Raw genomic sequence first — 21857 nt, 5'->3', positions numbered from 1 at the left:
CGGAGCTACACCCACTTCACCATCACCCACCATCAACAGCCACAGGCTAGCAGCAGTCCTAACTCGTCCTTCTTTCCTCTAAATTTCCATTTATTCTTCCAGAAATATTTAGCATAGCTATTACTCTATTACAAAATGCAGATCAAGACCTCTTCTCACAAATGCATCATCTTAGCACTTGAAGAACACTCAGTGTCACATAAATCCTTCAAACAACTTGAACGCCAAGTCTTATTATCCAGTACAGATTTCTATACCATCGTAAGACAATCAAATGCTGTCTTCAACTGTCACTTGGAATAAAAACCTTTTTTTAATGGGAGGGATTCGGACACTAACCTGGAAGTCAGAGAAGTTGTCTTCGTGTCTCTGAGCTGGCACATTAAGCCAGCTGTGTGACATTTAGTGGTAAATTTAACCCAGGGACCTCAGGACCTAACCATAGGTCTGGATTAGATCACTTCATAGGTCCCATCCAGCTCACAGTCCTTGTGAGTCTATGAATAGAAAGTTGTTGCTTTGGAACAATGGCACAGTAGGGAATTTCAGCTTGATGAATTCTTACGTACCAAATCTAGGTCTGAAATTTTTATTTCACTTGTTTGCCAAACACTATAACTCATATCTTTACGAATAAAGTTTTGTGATTGGCACCCATGCAATGGGCAACGAGCTGGCTCTTAGTGATTAAAATGAGCAGAGAGACAGAAACAATTGTTCATAAACAACGTTTTATTTTGTAATAGTAATATCATCTCCCAAGCCAGTCAACACTGATATCGTGCCCTTGAGTTAATACATTAATACATTCAGGGAGCCCTTTTATAGTCACTGCACACAGCCATGTACTAAAAGGTAGTATTTTAGTGCCCAAAGGGAATAATGTTTCATGAAACCCTATTCTATATGGCTTCATGTTTTCTGATCAGACTTTCATCTTCAATATTTTACTTCTTAGTGTGAGTTCTGGCTTCACCTAATTATCAAAAGATAATTTCCCTCAGAAAAATCTCGTAATCCTGCACTTTCCATAAGCTACTTCTAAAACTGGATACACATGTCCAGCTTACCTCAAAATTATTTAATATGTTCCTAAAATAAAATACAAGGGAACATGGATATTTTCACTCATATTTCCCCTGTGGCTAAAAACTCCTCTTCTTCCCCCAAATAAGAATGCAAATATTACAGTATCATTCAGTCCACATTGTAAGCCATTTTCTAAAATATGAATTAAAGTCAGAGAAAAATCAAACAGGGCTGTCTGACTTAGTATTTTCTATATTTATTTGTTGGGCTTTTCCTTCAGTACAAAACTCCATACAAGGTAGAGAAAAGACAGTGGATAGCTATCAGAAAGACTATTAAAGCAAAACTGTGCAGGAAGCCAATGTGAATATGAGGAAATTCATTAACACATCCATCCAAATGTGTTTGTAAATGATTAAACACACAATGATGTGATTCTGGAATTTGCTTCAAAATAATTAGGGTGAGGTAGACATGGGCTTAGGGAGTGAAGAGCAGAGGGCAGGTCTGAATGAGACAGACACGGGAGGACAGTTTAAGCTGAGTGAGCAATGGTTACCCAGGGTTTGATATATGATCTGCTTTTCTTTTTGTGCATACTTAAATTTAGAAAATAAGATGGTATTAAATGCTTAATTTAAAAGTATTTGAAACTGGACATTTTGCATCCTAGAATGCTGTCTTGAACAGGACTTCGTCCTTCTTCCCACAAGGGAGAAGTTATCTATGTCCTGAACCCAGGCGAGTAGCCCTGTGGTGGGATTGGGACACTGCCCAAGGCAGACTTAGGGTGGAGGCAATGAAACCATGGCAGTGTCCCTTAAAGACCACTCAGACACTTGGATCAATGCAACAACATTTATTCAGATTCAAATGCACACTTTCAAGGTCCAGGAGGGAGTCCCAGCATGTGGTTGGTCACCTCGAGGGGTTCCGAGGCAGGTAAGACTTGTGTTCCACAGAGGAGCCCTACCAAGCAGGCAGTTCATTTGGGCTGAGATTGCTGGGAGCTTGTTCTGCTGGGGAGGGAGAGCTACTACAGGGCGAGACCTCTCTTACTCAGAGATCCTCTGGTAAGGAGAGGCGCATGCAGGAGAGAGTCCCTTGATGCTGGCCTACATTGCTCATGAGTTTGGAGGACATTGGAGAGTGCACCCTGCTGGGTCCTCAGCAGGTGCCCTTTTTCAGTCCTCTGCTGATTGGTTACACCTTTGGGTATAACCTATGTGTGGGGGGGAGGTCCATGGCAGGCTGCTCTAGACATCATCATGTCGTAGCATGAGTGTCGCCATATTGGATGCCATTTGGGGCGTTTCTTGGCTGCATGCCTTACCAGTCTTGTCCATATAGACATCGTCCTGGTGTTGGTGGCAGCTGTTAACCTACAGTCCAGAGGTCTAGAGCTCACTGATTCTAAACTGCACTACACCCAAAGTGCAGACAAACTTTGCAGCTTGTTAAGTAAGACTTTATGTTCTCTACAAATGCCTTCCACAAGCCTTGGTAAATTGTGCATTCATTAGGTATAAATAATAAAGTAATCACTCCCTTCATCACATAATGTAGTAATGTTGCTAGCTCTGAAGATGAAAGAAGGGACCACAGGCCAAGGGATGCAGGCATTCCCATGAGGGTGGGAAGGAGAGGAAATGGACCCTCTACAACCTCCAGAAAGGAGCACCAACCCCTTGGTGTTATCCAGTAAGAGCCATTGTAGACTTTGATCTCCAGAACATAAGATATAAATTTGTGTTCTTTAACCCACTAGGTTCAGGGTAATTTGTTACAGCAATGAAAAGAAACCCAGAGAGGAAAAGATTGCTTCTTGAGCTGGGGGCGTGATTCAAGTGGAAGAATCATGCCTAGCAAATGCACGGCCCTGAGTACTGCCAAAAATAAAAATTTACTTCTTACCAGAGTCATCAGGAACAGTTTCTGGAGAGGATGAAATGGAAATATGACAGAAGTCTGAACCAAGTATGGTGGTACACACCCATAATCTCAGCACTCAAGAAGCTGAGGCAAGAGGATGCTAAGTTCTAGGCCAGCCTGAACTAGATAGTGAGGACCTGTCTCAAAAAACATCCTTTAGCAAGTGGCCACTAACCACTTGCACATATTTAAACTTAAGTTAAAAATAAATATTCACAATAGCTGAACTGTGGAACCAACCTAACTGTCCACGGACTCTTGGAAAAAAATGGATGAATGAATAAAAAAAAACGTAGTTACATAAATACAATAGGACGCTAGCCAGTCTTTAAAAAGAAGCAAATTGTACAATGTGCAGCATGGATGGTGTGGTTTAACACCCCAAATCCCTGTTGAGATTCAATCCCATTGGGGTGGTATGAAGAGATGAGGCCTTTGGATGTGACTAGGTCATGAGGGTCATGGCTACATTAGTGCTTTATGGGAAGACTGGGGGTCACTAGATTAAACACTTCTTGCCTTGCCCCATGTGATTATGCAGCAAGAAGTCCCTCATAAGACACTGTGGGAAACACATTTTTATTGTTTATAAATTACCTAGCCTGTGGTATTTTCTTATGGTTGCACAAATGGACTAAGACAGCAGATGAACCTTGAAAACATTTTGCTAAGCATAATAAAAGACAAATACTGTATGATTGAGTCTAACTCAATCAAATTCACAGACTCACAGAATGGAATGGTGGTTGCCAGGGGTTAGAGGAAAAGGGGAATGGAGAATTGCTTCAAGTTTCAACCAAGCAAAATGAATACATGTAGAGATCTGCTGCCCCTCAGTGTATCTATTGTCAGCAATAATATATCATTTCCTTAAAATTGTGTTCAGGTGCTCAGGGCATGGCTCAAGCAGTAGAGTACCTGCCTAGCAAGCATGAGGTCCTGAGTTCAAATCCCAGTACCACCCCAAAAAACTTGTTTAGATGATAGAGCTCATGTGACATGTTCTTCCTACAATAAGCTATTAAAATTTTTTACTAAGATTTAAAATTGAATTCCTCATTTTCATTAAGTACATCTCAAGTTCTCAATTGGCTCAATGTAGTGGGTAGATACTCTGCTGGGTTAGGTAGATAGAGAGCAGGTCTGTCATCATAGAAAAATCTGTCAGACGAATGGATTAAGAAAATGTGGTATCTATACACAATGGAATTTTATGCAGCCATGAAGAAGAACGAAATGTTATCATTCGCTGGTAAATGGATGGAATTGGAGAACATCATTCTGAGTGAGGTTAGCCTGGCCCAAAAGACCAAAAATCGTATGTTCTCCCTCATATGTGGACATTAGATCAAGGGCAAACACAACAAGGGGATTGGACTTTGAGCACATGATAAAAGCGAGAGCACACAAGGGAGGGGTGAGGATAGGTAAGACACCTAAAAAACTAGCTAGCATTTGTTGCCCTTAACGCAGAGAAACTAAAGCAGATACCTTAAAGCAACTGAGGCCAATAGGAAAAGGGGAACAGGTACTAGAGAAAAGGTGAGATCAAAAAGAATTAACCTAGAAGGTAACACCCACGCACAGGAAATCAATGTGAGTCAATGCCCTGTATAGCTATCCTTATCTCAACCAGCAAAAACCCTTGTTCCTTCCTATTATTGCTTATACTCTCTCTACAACAAAATTAGAAATAAGGGCAAAATAGTTTCTGCTGGGTATTGGGGGGGGGGAGAGGGAGGGGGCGGGGTGGGTGGTAAGGGAGGGGGTGGGGGCAGGGGGGAGAAATGAACCAAGCCTTGTATGCACATATGAATAATAAAAGAAAAATGAAAAAAAAAAAAAAAGAAAAATCTGTCAGAGTAGGACTAATTTCCATCAACTCCCCTGGGATATAATGCACTTTTGTTACTTTGGCCAGGGTGGAAGGGAAAGGGTGGAAAAAAACCAAACATCTGTAACCATAAAGACAAAAAAAAAAATAGAGAATTTAAGGAAAAAAACGGAGAAAAACAAGACTTGATTCCTGCAGATACAACCTGGCTCCCTTTGCAGGACTTTTGGAATTGCTGGGTGCCTGTCTTTTGGCCACAACTGCATGGAGACTGAAGGCAGGAGGTCTCAACCCTGGCTGCATGTTAGACCACTGGGGAGACATATAAACCCTAATAGCCAAGCTCCCAGCCAAGTCACGTGAGTTACAGTCTCTGGTAATCAGTGTTGTGAACATTTCCCAGATGATGCTAAACCCTTCCCAGATCGAGAACCACTCTTCCAAGGGTGTACTGATGCTTCATAAGGTGAGGGGCCCACAAAGTAGAAATAAAGTCACCACCATTGACTCTGTAATTCATACTTAATAGGACACTTGCTGAACAGTAATTTCACTTAAATATAGTCACTTTGATTTTAGAAAGCTCTTTTTCTTTTTATAAAAATTACCTAGAGGCCATTTACAAAGACATGATTGCAGCCAAAATAAACTGTGACTAGCTGAGTATTAGCCAAAAGCTTTGCCATCCAATACCAAGGGGAATATCCAGAACAAAATAAGCATAATATTTATGCTTTAAATATTATTAACATCTATGACATTAGCATATAATATTCAAAATATGGCATACAAAATATATATATATATTAATATCTAGATCAATGTCTTCTTCCTTCTATGAAGGAAATCTGTGTGGCCCATGAGCACACTTGAAGAGCAGAGATCTAAAGCATGGATTTTAGTTCCTAGTCCAGAGGTAGCAAATCAATACTCAACTCACAAAATCCAGGAATAATAAACAGCTACTGATTTTAAAAGATAAGACATGTGTTTAGCAATGAAATGCCAAGGTATTTTAAAAGCACCATTTCCACAGAGAAAGTTTCCAAAATTACTAATATAAGTCCACCAAGCTTAGCTGTACAGAACACAGCAACTCTTCCCATAGCCAGGACAAATGCACAAAGTTGGTGAGTCAAAAGAAAAAGGCAGAGAATACAATTCTTGCAGTAGGAGCAGGAACTAGTTCCAGTATGTAACTCATTACATACATACATGTTTGTTTGAAAACATGTGCTCCTCATAGAATTAGGAAGCCATCCAGGTCCAAGCCCCCACACACACAGCGCTGGGGGGTAAGAGTCACCTGGGCCCCTGCATTGCCACCCTACTTGTACTAATACCTGATCTAGTTCCTTAATCAGATAAACCATGAAAAGGAAAAAGAAGATTGAGAAGAATGCTGGTGGAACCCATTATAATGGTCCAATCAGAAGAAACTGATGTCATAGAAAACAAGGGAAGAGGGCTTTGTGGGGAGGGGACAGTCCCCAGTAGAAACAGTACCAGAGATGGCAGCAAGAAGGTTGACTCCACAGCCCTCCATACTGGAAAGGCTGCTGCTTTTGACCACTGTGACTACCCGTCATGCTTCACAAATCCCCATCAGCTCTCAGGGTGGGGCAGGGGAGGAGGATGCAGTTTAGAGGCCAAGCTCAGCGTGAAGACCGATCGTGGGTTTCCGAGTCCCACAAACCTTGACTTGATTGCAGCTCCACCACTTACAAGGATGGCGGTTTGCCCTCCGAGTATTTGTTTCCAAAATTTACAAAATGAAATGATGACATCAAGCACCTAAAGTAGGTTGTCAATAGAGGCAGAAGCCCTGGTCAGGGGCCACACATAGAATGCCTGGGAAAGATGGCGTTAAAGAACCTATTCCTGTGATCCCCTCATACTGCTTCCAGGATATGATAGAAGTGTAACCCAAGAGGAAAGCCCACTTCTCCAGAGAGTCTAGCAGGGGAACACAACTGCACACACAGCTTGCATAGAGCAGCCCTTCCTCATTTGTGAAGGTCATCCTAAAAGGACACAGATGGGACAATCAGGGAGGACAAGAACCACTGTGTGGCTATAGCCATCTTGGCAGCTATCACAAAATGCCACAGACTTGGTTGCTTAACAGACGTTTCTTTTCTTACAGGTCTAGAGACTGGAAGTCCAAGATGTGTGGCTTTTGGTGAGGGCCGGACTTCTCGCTGTGTCCTCATAAGGCAGCGGGAGGTCTCCCTTCCTTCCTCTTCTTATAAATAAAACATGACCTCCCTTAAACTTTACTTCCTCCAATGTGTCTCCAATGCAGTCACACTGGGGGTTAGGCCCTCAGCATACATTCCTATGGGGGACACAATCCACCCAGAACATAGCCATCCTGAGTCCTGGTGGAAAGGCAACAGACATCACAGCCCAAAGTCACCCCAGAGCCTGGTGTCTGAGTGAGACACACACAGAACATGAGGCCAGAAACACGGATGAGACATTTCCTGCCGCTCCTCCCCCACCGTCTCTGCCTCTCCACCTATTTCTGCTCTCTTCTGCCTTGCCAAGAAATGATGCTCTGGGATTAATAACAATCTCTTTTTAATTATATCATGTTATGTTCCTAAAAGAGAGAGCATGTATCCTCTCCCTCCTTCAAGCAGCTGAGTGAGTGATTTTCCTTCTTTTTGTTTTTTGGTTTTTTTTGGTGGGACTGTGGTTTAAACTCAGGGCTTCACACTTGCAAAGCAGGTGCCTATTGTTTGAGCCACACCTCCAGTCCATTTTGCTCCGGTTATTTTAGAAATGGGGGAGGGGGGTGTCTTGCGACTATTTGCCCAGGCTGGGCTCAAACCATGACCCTTCCTATCTCAGCCTCCCAACTAACTAGATTACAGGCATGAGCCATTGGCTCCCAGCTTGATTTTCCTTTCTGGCACTTTTTTTTTTTCTTGGCAACAGACCTTGGGCCCTCTCCTCCCTGGGTAAATGTAATCGTGAGATGTGTATTGTATGACCGAAAAATTTCTAGGTCCAGGAAATTTGGACTCCAGGTTCAGTTCTACCATAAGTTATCTGCAGGACCTTGGCAAAATTATTTAAATCTTCAAGACTTTTTTCTCCACTATAAAACAATTGGGTTGGAACAGTGATCTTAAACTTCACTAAGTTCCTAATATTATATAGGATTTTTTTAATTTAACGATATAACTGGCCTTTATTAGCAATTATGAAGTTGGGTAACACCCATTTTACAAAACAGAATGGATGTTCCATGAGCTGAGGAGAGTTTGTCTTTATAAGCAGAGAAAGGCTTAAAATAAGCAGAGACAGAACAAAAAGTGGAATGGTCATTCAGAGTTATTCTCACCATAGATTTAAAACAGAGGGCACTTAAGTTGGCTGGGATAAACTGGGCCTTTTTTGACAGATTATTTGAATGTCCTGGTTTATAACACCAAAAAGTTTCTAAGGTTCAAAACACTCAGCTTCCACAGCCTCGGGTAGAACTTGGAATTGTCTGCCTAAATTTGATGTGTGTCCTGGTGATTTTCCCGTGGAAAGAAACACAAATATTGGATATTATGGCTCTCAGTATACTCTCTAAATGGAACAGAAATAAAATTACAACTTGAATTAGCACAGCAACTTTAAATGCCACCAGGTGGCAGAATGGTGACAGATTTCCTCCAACAGTGTGCCAGGCTCTGGACCAGAGTCACTGGAATCTGAACACTCACTGAGTTATGGGTGGACTACCACAGACCACAGGACTTTAACAGAGCAGTGCACCTGGGAATGATTTAACGGCAGCACGATCGATGCTGCAGACATTTTCATCCACAAACAAGCAAATGCACAAATGCAAACTCAGATCTTCATCCAGATACAGGTGACTACATCTGTTCCTTTTTAAGGGACATCAACTCTTGTAGAGTACCTGACTCATTGCTGGGCAGGGTGCCTGTGTCCATCTGTGAGGGCATGCCCCACCCTTAGGCTCCTGACTCTAGCTGGGTCCCGCACAGGCAGGTGACACATAGACTGGCCAAACCCCATGAGGCAGCATTTTCCCTTCTGAAAAATAAGACAAAAACACACCAGAGCTAATATCAATACACTGTAGGCCTGGAATTTGTTGAGAGTGGATCTCAAGGGCTCTCCGCACCCCCCCACACACGGTAACTAAGAAGCCAGGTATAGTGGTACATGCTTGTAATCCCAGCTACTTGGAAGGTAGGGGTAGGAGGATGCCATTCTAGGCCACCCCAGGGAAAAGGTAGCAAGAATCTAACTGGAAAACAAAACTAAAGGCAAAAGGTCTGGGGGCATGGCCCAAGTAGTAGAGTGCTTGCCCAGCAAGTAGGAAGACTGGAGTTTAATCCCCAACACTGAAAAAAAAGTTTATTATCTCAACAGCAGTAATCGTCTTACAATGAATATGCATGTCAAAATATCACATTGTACCCCTTCGGTATGATTTTTGTCAACAGTGCTTCAGAAAATGGCAGGGTGGAACGCACACTCCTGGTGATTGCTTTACCAAGACCTTCTCAGTTTCTTTTCATTTATTAATTTAGAGACAGCCTCTCACTATGTAGCCTAGCCTGGCCTTCAACTCCTGATCCTCCTGCCTCAGCCTCCCAAATGCTGGGGCTGCAGTAGGAATACACTACTGTGCTCAGCCTTTGTTTTTTATTGACCAGTAACATACCTGTATGTTCAGCCTGTGTTCCATGGCACAGGCATACTGAATGGTTTCAGCTTGTAGGTGTTTCAGAGGAAAGTCTCTCTGACCTTTCCCCCACATTCTTCCCTAAAGCAAGTCAGAAACCCCAGAAAAAAAAATGCTTGGCCGTCCCCTGAAGCAGATCATAAGATCGTTGTTGACAGGTATTCTTCCAATAGCTGGAGGAAGGGACCATCCGTATCTCTGAAGGCGAGGGTCATCCATGACTATAATAAGCAAACCCCATCAAGTTCCTGGTTTTAGCACGATTACATCACACCCTCTTTCCCAGTTATATTTCCTCAAGACTCTCCACTCTTCCCCAAACCTAGCACCAAAATACTCAAGTCTGCCCATTTCTGCATCTTCACTTCTTGTGGAAGTCCTCACATCACACAAAACACAGCCAGCAAGCTCATGTGCTTTTCTCTTGTTGATCTGTCTTCTGGTGTAGGGGCCTCAGCCATGAACCAAAGACAGGTAGAGGAAAAGTGGCTAAGATTTAATATTAGTTATGACTGATTTGGAACTGCAGCACATAAACCAGGGTAATGTGGGGAAATGCCCAGTTCTATTTTAACATCACATTTGACAAAACACATTGCTTTTTATTATCAAAGTTCTTCACACGTTTTAACTGCACATATACAAAATGAAAAAGATAAGTTTTAAGAATGTCATGATCTTTCTGCATTCTTCAGTAAGCTTAAATTTATGATACTAAAATGCAGTTTATACTCCACATATATTAATTCAAGCAAACCAAACCACAGTGAGTCAGAAGCAACAGGATTGTCATGACTTCCCATTTCAGGAAGTAGCAGTGCAGGCCCGGCACACCCATTTCTCTCCCTACAACTACCTCCGTCCTAACTTCATTAGGCTCTCCATCTCACCAGAGGAAATAGGCTAATCTAATTGCAATTGAGTGATACTGTGTCACAATAGTGTACAACAAATCAAAGTGACAGCCTTGTTTTCCTCCGCGACTGACAATTACAATCTTACGTGGTAATCGGTTGAAACAATTCTTGGAATTCTACACATTATTTCTAGCCAAGTGACCATTCAGATTAGATTAGGAAGGAGATTCTGTAAACCTTTAATAAACTGACTTGTTAGTTCAAAAACCAACATGCCTGTTCAGTTAAAAACACTACTCATTTCTGTCTTGCCTACGTAGGAACTATAGTGTGCAAGTCAGGAATGATTTCATTCCTAAATTTCATAGCTAAATCTACCCCCAAATTACTTCATTAGCTGGCTGGACACAGTAAGAGGAAATCGTAACAGGAAGGGGAAATCCATACATCCCAATCACAGTTCAGGAAGTGCTCTGCAAAGGGGAAGGGCAGGAGTCTTTCCTTGTCATATAAGCCCCCGTGATATAAGCTTACAGAAGGTGACATAAAACTGTCATCTTGATTTAGTCCTTTGCGCGACCATCTGTTAATAGAAAATACTGTTTTCAAATGCTCTAAAACTCTTAATTTTTTTGGGAGCTCTGGGATTTGAACTCAGGAACTTGCTAGGCAAGCACTCTACCACTTGAGCCACCCCACCAGCCCCTCTAAATATTTTTAAATTCACCAACTTGTTTTTAGCTGAGCTCTAAAGTTTAGAAATCTATACATACATCTGAATAGAACAATTATTAACTCACAAAATGTTAAAATAGCAAATAAAAACTTAAAGATAACATTACACTATTGGATAAAACATATTCAAAAATATAAAAGTTAAATAAAACATTATCTCATTAAATGAAAATAAATAAAAATAAAACTTATGCCACCTGGTCTTTAGTAAATTTTAACAAAAGACTAAAAAAAATTGGCTCAGGGAGTGGAAGAGAGCAAAATCATGGGTTCAGAAGAAGAAATGTTTTTAGTGTCTTTGTTGGCATGAGTGCTTTCAACGTGCAGACATCGAAATTCAGTAGGATTCTATTTGGGAGAAAGAAACACTGTGACCCTCCCACTAGGTGTATTTGTGAAGGCATAGGAAAGGTGTGGAAGACAAAACCGTACCTGCTCACACTGCCTTCCTGGGGACAGAGAGGCAGAGAGGTGTACAAAAAGCGGGAGAGGAAAACAAGAGTGAAGATGACTCTTTTCTTCTTGCACATTTGCATTGTTTGGTTATGACAATACTGGTAGTTTTTATCAATTTGGAAGGAAGCCATTAAGGTTTTTAGAAGCAAATGGCTAAAACGGTTCAGGAGTGTGACTTTTCACCCCTGCTAGATTTGCTGTGGTCTCTGAGACCAGCGCCCATGGTTTCCTGGCTCCTCTAGAGGGCACTGGCTGCCCTGCTGACGAGGCTGGGTTTCCACACTAGATTGACTGATTGACAATTGGTTTCAACAGGGCCTGCAACAGATCCTGCTTGCTAGGAAGCTAGAAGATCCAGATACAGTCCCATCTGGGCACTTGGTGCGTGACCTGGGGAAAATCACTCGCCTCTCTGGGTCTCACTTTCCGCCAGATAACAGTAAGAGGAAGAGGAAGAGACAGATGGTGACAATTTCCTCCAGTTTTAAAACATGGCAACTGCAAAGTATGCTCTATTTTAGTGGATCTTATTTAGGACCTCTGAAATGGCTTCTCAATAATACTTAGTGCTTAGTATTCATAGCTATTCTAGCAAGATTCATTTTTATTGCCCCTCTGACTCCGAAGGGTATCACTCACATAGCAAGTATTTAAAAAGCATGAGAGCATAAGAGTAATGAGGGGAAAAAAGAAGAGGATAAAAACTTGCCAGCAAAATACAAAGATGTTTCTACTCTATTTGGACAGAAAATATGTCTACCATTCATTAAACTGAACTATACATAAAATTGAAAAATCAAGTAATAAAGGATCTACCTAAGCCAGGTGTGGTGGTTCACACCTGTAATCCTAGCTATTCAAGAGGCAGAGATCATGAGGATCTCAGTTCAAACTCAACTAGTTCTATGACACCCTATCTTGAAAAACCCTTCACAAAAATGGGGCTGGTGGAGTGGCTCAAGGTGAAAGCCCTGAGTTCACACCCCAGAACTGAAAAAAAAAAAAAAAAAGATATACCTAAAAGTGCTATAGAAGTAAAGATATGTAATATCATATGGTAATTTTCTGAATGATAATGGGCCCTAAGAGTCCTAAGAATGGGACAGCAGCTCCGTTGGGGGTGGAGGAGCATGGCACAGCGATTGAGGAATGGGAAAGGGAAATAGAAAGGGAGTGTGACTTAACATCTTGACTAATGGCGACATGAGTGAGTGTAATGCCCAACCCAATGCTAGAGGCAAAAGGAAAGAAATCCTAACCAAAGCAACTCCAATCATAATGCAGCTTCCTTAGGAAAAAGGTGACTTAGCTTTCCACTCTCATTAAATCTTACAGTTAGAGAAGCTGAGAGTCTCAGAAGCCAAGAGACACAACACACAGACCGGGAAGAGGGACGGCTGGAAACAGAATGAGTCTCATCTCCAAAGCACCTCCTTTTGCTCCACTGTGCTGCTGCCCACCCTCAACAGGGAAAACCAACAATAGATTTGATCTGTAAATCAAAAATAAATGCCACATGTAGAAACTCACAAACTGAGGAAGTAGAACAGCCAAATAATCTTCAGAAAGAAAACATTTGGAAGGACTTCCTCAACTTCAAGACTTCCTAAAAGCTACACTTATCAAGTCAGTTCAGTACCAGTGAAAGAAATGCCAGATCAAAGGAACAAAGGAACAAAGGAAGAGACTGGAAATAGCCCACACATATGCAGTAAGGGTCTGAACGTCATTTGGTATGTATAGTAAGAGAATTCACCTTTTAATGGTGCTGTAATCAAATGTAATGAGCTGTAATTTACACAATTACTCCTTGAGCTCCCTGAGTTTTGACAAATGCAAAAATCCACTCTAAGTGTTCATTACCGTCAGAGAGTTCCCTCATACCTCTTTGCTAAATGTCCTTCTTCAACCACCAAGCCCAACCAACTGCTAATCTGCTTTTGCTCACTGTACACAAGCTATACCAATCCTAGAACTGTCTACACGTGGACTCATGGTGTATAGAATTGGGGTCTGGCATCGTCGGAGGTGAAATATTGAAAATATTTCCTCAGACTGGGAATCAGACACAGATGTCCACTCTCACTGTTCAACTCAACCCTCCACTGAAGGCATTAGTCAGTGAAATAAGGCAATAAAATAAGGTAAAAGATATTGGAAGGAATAAATAAATCGGTCATGGTTTGAAGATTGTACACTTATGTTTTTAAAAAGATATGAAAAATTTTAGAATGACTGTGGCTTAAGTTTCCTGAATATAAAATCAACATAGAAAATTATAAGGCTGGGGACATGCTCAGTGGTCAATGTCTTTCCTGGCATGTATGAGTCATGGGTTCAAGCCCTAGCACTATAAAAAATTACAATTCTTAAAGTTAGAAAACTGAAATTTGAAAACACTCACTTTAGCGATTCAAATAGAAAGCACCTGAAGATACCTGCAAGCTCATGCTTATTGCACTATTCATAATAGTCAAGTCATGAAATCAACCTGTCCCATCAACAGATGATAAGACATGGCATATATTTGTATGTGCATGTGTTTGAGTGTTATTTAGCCATTCAGAAGAATGAAATTATTCTGAAATTGTGTCATTTGTAGGAAAATGGATGGAACTGGAGATCATCATGTTAAGCAAAATAATCCAGACTCAGAAAAACAAATATCATTTTCTCTCATATGTAGAATCCAGATTTTTTTAAAAAGACATCAAAGTACAAGGGGGACTACAAGGAAGGAGTAGGGGAAGAAGAGCCAAGGAAGAAGGGGGACAAGAGGGTAAAGGGAGGGGTGTTTATGACTGAAACACATAGTAAACAGGTATGATCATTTCAATGAGACCCATTATTTTGTATAACCAATAATAAAGAAAGCTCCTGGAAATAAATGCAGCAAGCATGTACAAAAATTACTGGAGAAAATTATGTGACTTTAATAAAAGATATTGAAGATTTTTTTAAATGGCTTTTACTTTTTACATTTATTAAAAATGGTTTTATAAGAAGACTGAGGATCATGGAAACACAAATGATCAAATGATGGCTCTGAACATTCAGCAATAAAAATACAATCCTCACAGACATTTCAGTAAGCTTTGCAAGCTTCTTTGAATGCTCATCTCATATGGAAAAAACAAAGGTCTAAAAACTGTCAAAATACTCTTGGTGGAAATGAATAGGGTGACAAGAGTTTCAGCAATCACTGAAGGGTAGTATCGCCAGGGACAGAAAAAATGATACCGCTATATAATACAGTAACTTAGAAAAGCACTAGACATATGAAGACACTGATATGAGCTTGTGCTGTGTAATACGTACCACAGCAGTTTAACGCAGAACAGTTTAGTAAACGGTTCTGGGATGACATGGATAAAGTGAAATAAGAGGGCTGGAAGAACAAAAAGACACCTAAGCAAACAGACAGCAAACTGGCAGTTATAAATGCTGATACATCACTATTTTATTAAGTATAAATGGATTAAACATCACAATTAAAAGGCAGAGAACAAGAGTGGACTTAAAAAATAACTCCCAAAAAGCAAATTGACTATAGAGAGCACTTTAGATTAAAATAAATATGTTGAAAATAAAAGCATAGAAAAGCTGTAGGATGTAAAAGACAACCAAAGGCAGTATCACTCGGTAGCAGAGCCTTTGCCTAGCATGTGTCAAGCTCTGGGCTCAATTTCCAGTATTACAGAAATAGGAGAGAGGGAGAGAAAGAGGGAGAAGGAGAAAAAGAGAGAGAGAGAGCAAGAGAGACAGAGAGAACGACCTGGAGTAGCTATATTAATAATGGATAAAAGATTTTAAGAATTGTTACTAGAGGCAAAAGCACTTTAAAATAGAGGAATCAACCCATCAGGAAGTCAGAACTATTATAAACATGCATGTAACAACAGAGCCCCAAAACACATGAAGCCAAACCTGGCAGAATTAAAGAGAGAAATATGAAGTTTAACAATGACAGTTGGAAACATCAATACCAGACTTTCCTGCTAGACAGATTTAGATAAGAGCCAGACTTCTCAAGTGTTCTGCAAGGTGGACCAGGAAACAAATCTCAGTAAGCTTAAAGGCAGAAATAACAGCAAGCATGTTCTTGACCACACTGGAATGAGATTAGAAGTCAAGCAACTGTTCACTTCTCACAGCTTCTGGAGGAATATCTGAAGGCTGGAAAATCCAAGGCCCAGACCAGTCTAGGTGCCTTGACATGGCAGAAGAGAAGATGAACAGAGACCCACTCCTGAGGCACAGCTCTCAGGCCTCATTACCTTCCCTAGACCCATCACCAAGTACCTGCCCACTGGTGATTAAACTTGCAGTACAGGGTGTTTGGGGAGGGACAGAACATTCAAACCACAGCACCTCTGATTTCGAAGACGAGGCTGTCACCTGTCACCAGGTGGGTTCCAAAGCATAGGGTGGTATCCAGTAGACCCAGTGAGGTCACCATGCTGGGTTGTACGTGCTCTCCTGATGCACCCGGTGGGATGTAGGACAAGGCTGGGGTGACATACAGGAGCCCAGTCCTCCTGCTCCTGGCTACTAAGGAGCCCCACCCCGCCTAGCCTATAGCATTGCTAGGCTCTGAGTGTGCAGACCAAGCCACCCGAGGCTCCTTCTGCAATTGCCCTCAGTGCAAGCAGAGGGTGGCAGGGCAGAGCAGGTGGTGAGAGCCAACTCCAGGCCAGGTAGCCAGGAGGAGAAAGGGCAGAGCAGGGTCTGAGTAATAGCAAAGCTCAACAGTCCAGCACGCAGGACTGATGTGCTTCTGTAAGTAACCCAACAAGCTAAGGCTCTAAACCAGGATTAAACCCAGATGTCCTCACTCTTTGGGAGTTATTTCCAATTACAAAAATAAAAAGTAAAAAATTAGAAACCACAATACTTAAGACACATTTGTAATGGGGATAGGGAGCAGATCCAAAATTCGCCCTTATTTATTTACTTAGCAATAGTGGGGTTGGAACCCAGGACCCGCAGCTTTGCCCAGACTGCACTTGAAATCCCAATTCTCCTGCTGTACCTCCCAAGTAGTTGGGATTACAGCTGTGCCCCTCCGTGCCCACCCGAGCCTCTTCACCTAAAATAAAGTGGTTTATGATTATGTGGTCACTATCCTTCAAAACCAAAAGGCCAACACCACATACCACTTGGAGAGTTAGAAAGTGGTTAGCTTTCGACCATGTGACAGATGTCTTACAGACACACTCCTGGACAGCCTCAAGAGGCCCATTCATCCCATCTGCTCTCTTCCAGGCTGCCCAGGAGAACAGACCAGGCTCCTCAGTGACCCTCAAAACTCCCCAGAGCAGCTACACTTTTGAGTCCCTTACCAATGCAGGTAAGAAAAGCTTTATACTCACTGAGCTAATCCAACCCCTATCCTACAGCTGTTGGAGAAAAAAAACTAAAAGGAGCCCACAGTTTAGCCTTGAACTCATGAGTCTCCTGCACCTGCCTTCCCATGCAGTGTTAGCTTGAAAGCACTGAGAGCGTAAAGCATTCTTTCTGAAAATGTGACTCCAGCCAGTTGTTAGAACAGCAAAAGGGGAGTGCAGAATGAAACTGGCTGACTAATAAGCGTAATACTAATCTGGATACAGACTGGAACAAGTTAGGTGTCAGTACCCTGAGGGTTCCAGGTTCCATCTGAAAAGAGGAACCTTGGAACTCAGCCCCAGCAGTTCTATTTTTGCAATTGTAGCTAGAGTTATTGTCAGAACTTTTCAAATCATGGTATGTGGGAGGGAGGCCACGGGCTCCTGTCATTAAAACCTCCAATACGAGCAGTAAATCCCTGGCCTCCCATCTGGGATGGAGGTCTTCAGTGAGCACTGTGATCCTTCACCCAAATGACTTCCAGGAAGTGAGCAGTAGGCTTGGCCCCGCTCAAAGCCACATTTGCGAGAGAACAGATCATACTCCTAAACAAGCTTCCACATGTGGAACAAGGGAGGAAACTTTGCATAAATACAACAGTGGCCAAATGGGCCCTCAAGATGTGTAGAAAGATACCAGGTCAAGAAAGCAGCACAGGACTGGGAGAGGGGGCTCACACCTATAATCCTAGCTACTCAGAAGGCAGCACCAGGAGCATGGTGGTCCAAGGTAAGGCCAGGCAGAAAGTCTGAGTTTCCATCTCGCAGTGGGGTATAATGGGACATGCCTGTCATCTGAGCTACAAGAAAACTGTAAACAGGAGGATCAGACAGGAGGATGGAGGTATGGGCCAGCCCTAACATAAAGGGAAACTCTATGTGAAACACCTCAAACAAAGGATGGGCAGTGAGGCACAAGTGGCACAGCACTGCTGGCAAGTTCAAGGCTCCAAGTTCAACTAACATGAATGCACCTAGCTTTAAACAAACTCTTTCTGCTATGGTTTGGGTGTGTTTACTCCTCTAAGAGATCTATGTCAGAGCTTGGTGACCAGTATGGAGAAGTTAAGAGGCAGAGCGTAGTGGGGTGTGCTTAGGTGATTACCTCCAGAAGGATTAGGGGAGTTCTCTTGGAATCTTGCATTATTTCAAGAGTGAGTTCTTAGGACTGTGAGCCCACCCCCCTCAATCACTCTTTGGCTTTCTGTGGGATCTTTCTCTGATATACAGTCCATGCTGTATCTGCCATGAGCTGTCTACAAGGGCCAAGGTGATGTCGGTGACATGCCCTGACTCTCCAGGACTGGTCCCTAAATAAGCCTTTCATTATAAAGATACAGAATAACACAAAGTGGACTTCCTCATCACCAAAGGAGAGGACATTCTAATCACTTGTTGTGAAAGGGCCAGGGGGTCTTGCAGGATGTCCGGATCAGTGTGTATACCTGGCTGAACAAGTTTATCCTGATTGACACTCAGCCTCAGTCCAAGCACCAGACAGCTGGGATCAAAACAAGAAATGAGGCACTTTGAATATGCCTTGTAGCAAATAATACAAACAGGACACAGGGGCACGGTCAAACCACACGCATTTATTTTTCTTCCTTGCATCCTTGTTTATGATTTCTTAAGTTTAAACATAACAAAAGTGTCACCACACACATGATGTTGGGATAGAGACAGTTATTTAGCAAAAGCAATTTTTCAACCTAGTCATAAAGTCCATTATTTTCTGGAGCAAATCTTCAAAAGACAGCTTTAGCAGAACCGGAAGATAAGTATTTTGAATAAGTAGCATTCCTCCTACTAAAATGAAAAGACCCATGATGAAAGTAAAGAAATGGGGTTTGTGGCCTGTTAATTTCAGAAAGTACGCAAAATTTGAATGCAGACAAATTGAACCCGGGTGGCAGTGGGGAGCAAACACAGGAACTCAGCATGAAAGATAATTAGGCCCCTGATGGCTTGACACTTCTTCATCCAAAGACTAGAGTAGAGGAGACTTCAGTAGCCCTCCTGAAAAAGTGGCCCAAGACATCCAGAAAGCTCCTCCACTAAACCTGAAAAGCACCCACAGATAATAGGAAACAGAATTTGATACAGCCTTCTGGGGCATTTATGTACTTTCACATACTTTAATGAATAAGTAGCTAAATTTCAGTAGAATTCCAGATAAAAACCTCCGTGACTCACTATGGATTCTAAGAAATGCTAACATTGTCAACTGTTGTGATAACATATAGTAAAAGTTTCCAATTGGCTTAAGGGCAAATAACAATTATAACAATGAACTAAGTCCAACCACAAAAAAAGAACCTGAAACCACTCCCCCTCCAGCCCTCTGAGCTCTGCTTTCTCTTTTCCTCTTTGTGGTACTTGAAATTCACTGGTGCCAGTCACTGTTGTCCTCACCTCACCCCAACTCACACACCCCATGGATGGCCCAAAAGACCCATGCTACCAGTCAAGTCTCAAGCACCACAGTGACCTTTTCTAACTATGCCTTAACATTGTCACCACAAGTGTTGGACTAGGGTGGGGGAAGGTAAGAGTTTGCTTATATCCACAAGGCTAGCTATCACTTGAACTGGATGCCACCCTTTCCTGACTCCAAGGCACAAATTCTTCTTAGGATGGTGGCAGCCTAGGTGCTCACTGCTGCATTCTCAGAATTCTCTGAGCCAAGCTTATGGCTGCTTAAGTGAAGCCCTGGTAGTAGACTTTTGCTCTTCCTGAAGACACAGCATGATTTCAAGTAAATGACAACAGCGATCTCCTACTCACCTTGCAGCATTCATCGCACTTCAATAGAGATGACATCTTATCAAGCAGTTCAACAAATACTGGGCTGGATCCTGCTCCTTTCTTACCATTTTTTTTTTCAGCATCCTGAACTTACAGAAGATCTTCTGTACTCTCCTGGGTTCTGTCAGTGTCACTAATCCCCAGCTCCAGGTTAGCCATGGCAACTCTTCTCCCCTCTCCCTGGCTGCCTTTGATCCATCTATGAAAGCAGAGGTGGAGTTCATTGGTTCCTCAACAGTTCAATCATGTATAGCCATTTACAGTGCAAAAATGCTCACGACCATATTACAAAAAGCAGCAGTGTTATTCTGTATCTGAGTATGAGTGGAGTGTCATATCTGAAAGATGAATTGTCATTATCTTCCCCCCTCCCCAGAAGTAAGTCTTTATTAATGTGGTGGTTTAAAAGTGCCACATTGTCAACTCCAAAGACACTAGAAACCCTTAATCTTTCTGATCAGCCTTTGAAATTTTTTTATTCTGTATTTAGCCACATGCTGCTGGAGCTCATTTTCAAAAACCCAAATAATTGTATGAAGTGAAAATTTTTCCTTATATCACTCAACTATCAACTGTGCATCTATGCAGATTTTCACCCATTTCAATGTCCATATAAAAATATTTAACATTTTGTAAGTGAGATACAGTAAAATCATAGGTCCCTGTTCTACAAAATAGTGTCTCATTTCACCAGGTGGAGACTATCTAGCTGCTTTTAAGACATATATAGCTCCAGGTTATAATACTGAAAGAAAACTTTTTTCTTTCACTTTTTTTGGTATAGAATCTCTCTATGTACCCAGGCTGATCTAGAACTCAAAATCCTCCTGACATAAGCTCCATGTACTGGGATTACAGATATGCACCACCAAACCTGTCAAGAACAGGTATCTTGACAAAAGGTAAACCCGTGAGGCAAGCACGGGAAGGAAGCCATTGCCAGACCCTCCAGGGCTTGCCTCAGATTAATTTGAGTCTGGGGTTTTAAACTTACAACTTATAAATTCTGCCTGGACTCTATTCCCAGATTCCTAGAGCACTGCTTTTCAATCTCTGTATTTTCACAACTTCAGGCATGAAATTCCACTGGGCTATACCAGTGAATCTGGAAGGAATGAGACTCGCCTCTAGTATTTTGGTCCAGAGGCTGCCCATGCCAGTGTAGGACAGCAAATGGTTGAGTGGACATTCACAGTTTCATTCACTTGATCCATACTCATCACCTGCCCTGATGGCTTCATCCCACACCACATTGTCCACTCTGAATGATGGGGAGGAATGTAATCAGTTAGAAAAATGGGCTGGAAAGCAAGGAAAAGATAAATGAGCAAGGATAGCCTGGGAGAGCAGGCTAAACCGAACATGTCTCCAGGAAGACAGGCCAGTTCTCTCCTCCCCCTATCTGTCCCCCTCCCCAGCATGAGCACTGCATGGACATCAGAGGGAGAAGAAATAATTGAGTTTTACAAACCTTAAGTGTAAACCCGTTTTGTTCTTTCATTACAGATCTCATCACTTTCTTCACCAACTGTTGCCTTCAGGAAAATAAATCAATAAACTGGCTTTCCCTTGTATTTTCTACTTACCTCTGCTCAGAAATTGAAAAACAAATTGAAACTCAGATGGAAACAAATTGAAATAAGATTCCAAGGATGCTTGGATGATTAAGTATTGCAGAAGCCAGGTGTGGTGGTACAAAACTGTGGTCAAACACCCCCTTGAGTTTCAGATGGGAGAACGACCTCAGTCCAGAGGTCCAAGGCCAGCTGGGGCAACATAAGGAAAACTTATCCCTAAAAAAAACAAGAGAAAAATTACAGAATTCATATTAAATTTGCACAGCAAAGTAAACCCATGTCCACCAGATGGAAGGGCGAATAAAAACTTTCTCAAGGTTTGGGTACCGGCAGTCACCACCTGTCCTGCTGTTCAGAAACGGATCAGTCTGGTCATCTTGAAGCTAGTCACCTGTGAAAGGTCAATACGGTTAATTGGAAAATTTTATCCTGTATTCGCAAAACTGCCTCCATCATGAAAAGTCAACCCACTTCCCGCAGGTCACACTGCATTCCACACAAGAGATACTTCACAAATACTTGCTTCTA

General features: G+C 42.0%; 1 long non-coding RNA gene across 31 annotated transcripts in view; it reads right to left on the bottom strand.

Annotated features, from left to right (window-relative positions):
- LOC109684445 (uncharacterized) overlaps positions 1-21857 on the bottom strand; it is a 141642-nt gene that overhangs the window by 36540 nt on the left and 83245 nt on the right. For 28 of the 31 annotated variants that reach the window (XR_012450602.1, XR_012450582.1, XR_012450596.1 and 25 more), the window contains 4 exons: positions 21657-21720; positions 20878-21545; positions 19818-19951; positions 18520-19007 (listed from right to left, as the gene is read on the bottom strand). This is a non-coding gene — a long non-coding RNA (uncharacterized lncRNA). Of the gene's footprint in view, positions 1-18519; positions 19008-19817; positions 19952-20877; positions 21546-21656; positions 21721-21857 lie in introns of those variants that run through there. The other 3 variants (XR_012450586.1, XR_012450603.1, XR_012450593.1) reach the window with 3 other exon arrangements.

This window comes from Castor canadensis, chromosome 8, assembly GCF_047511655.1.
Source record: "Castor canadensis chromosome 8, mCasCan1.hap1v2, whole genome shotgun sequence".
Lineage (NCBI taxonomy): Eukaryota > Metazoa > Chordata > Mammalia > Rodentia > Castoridae > Castor > Castor canadensis.
This window is presented reverse-complemented; position numbering and strand designations above follow the sequence as displayed.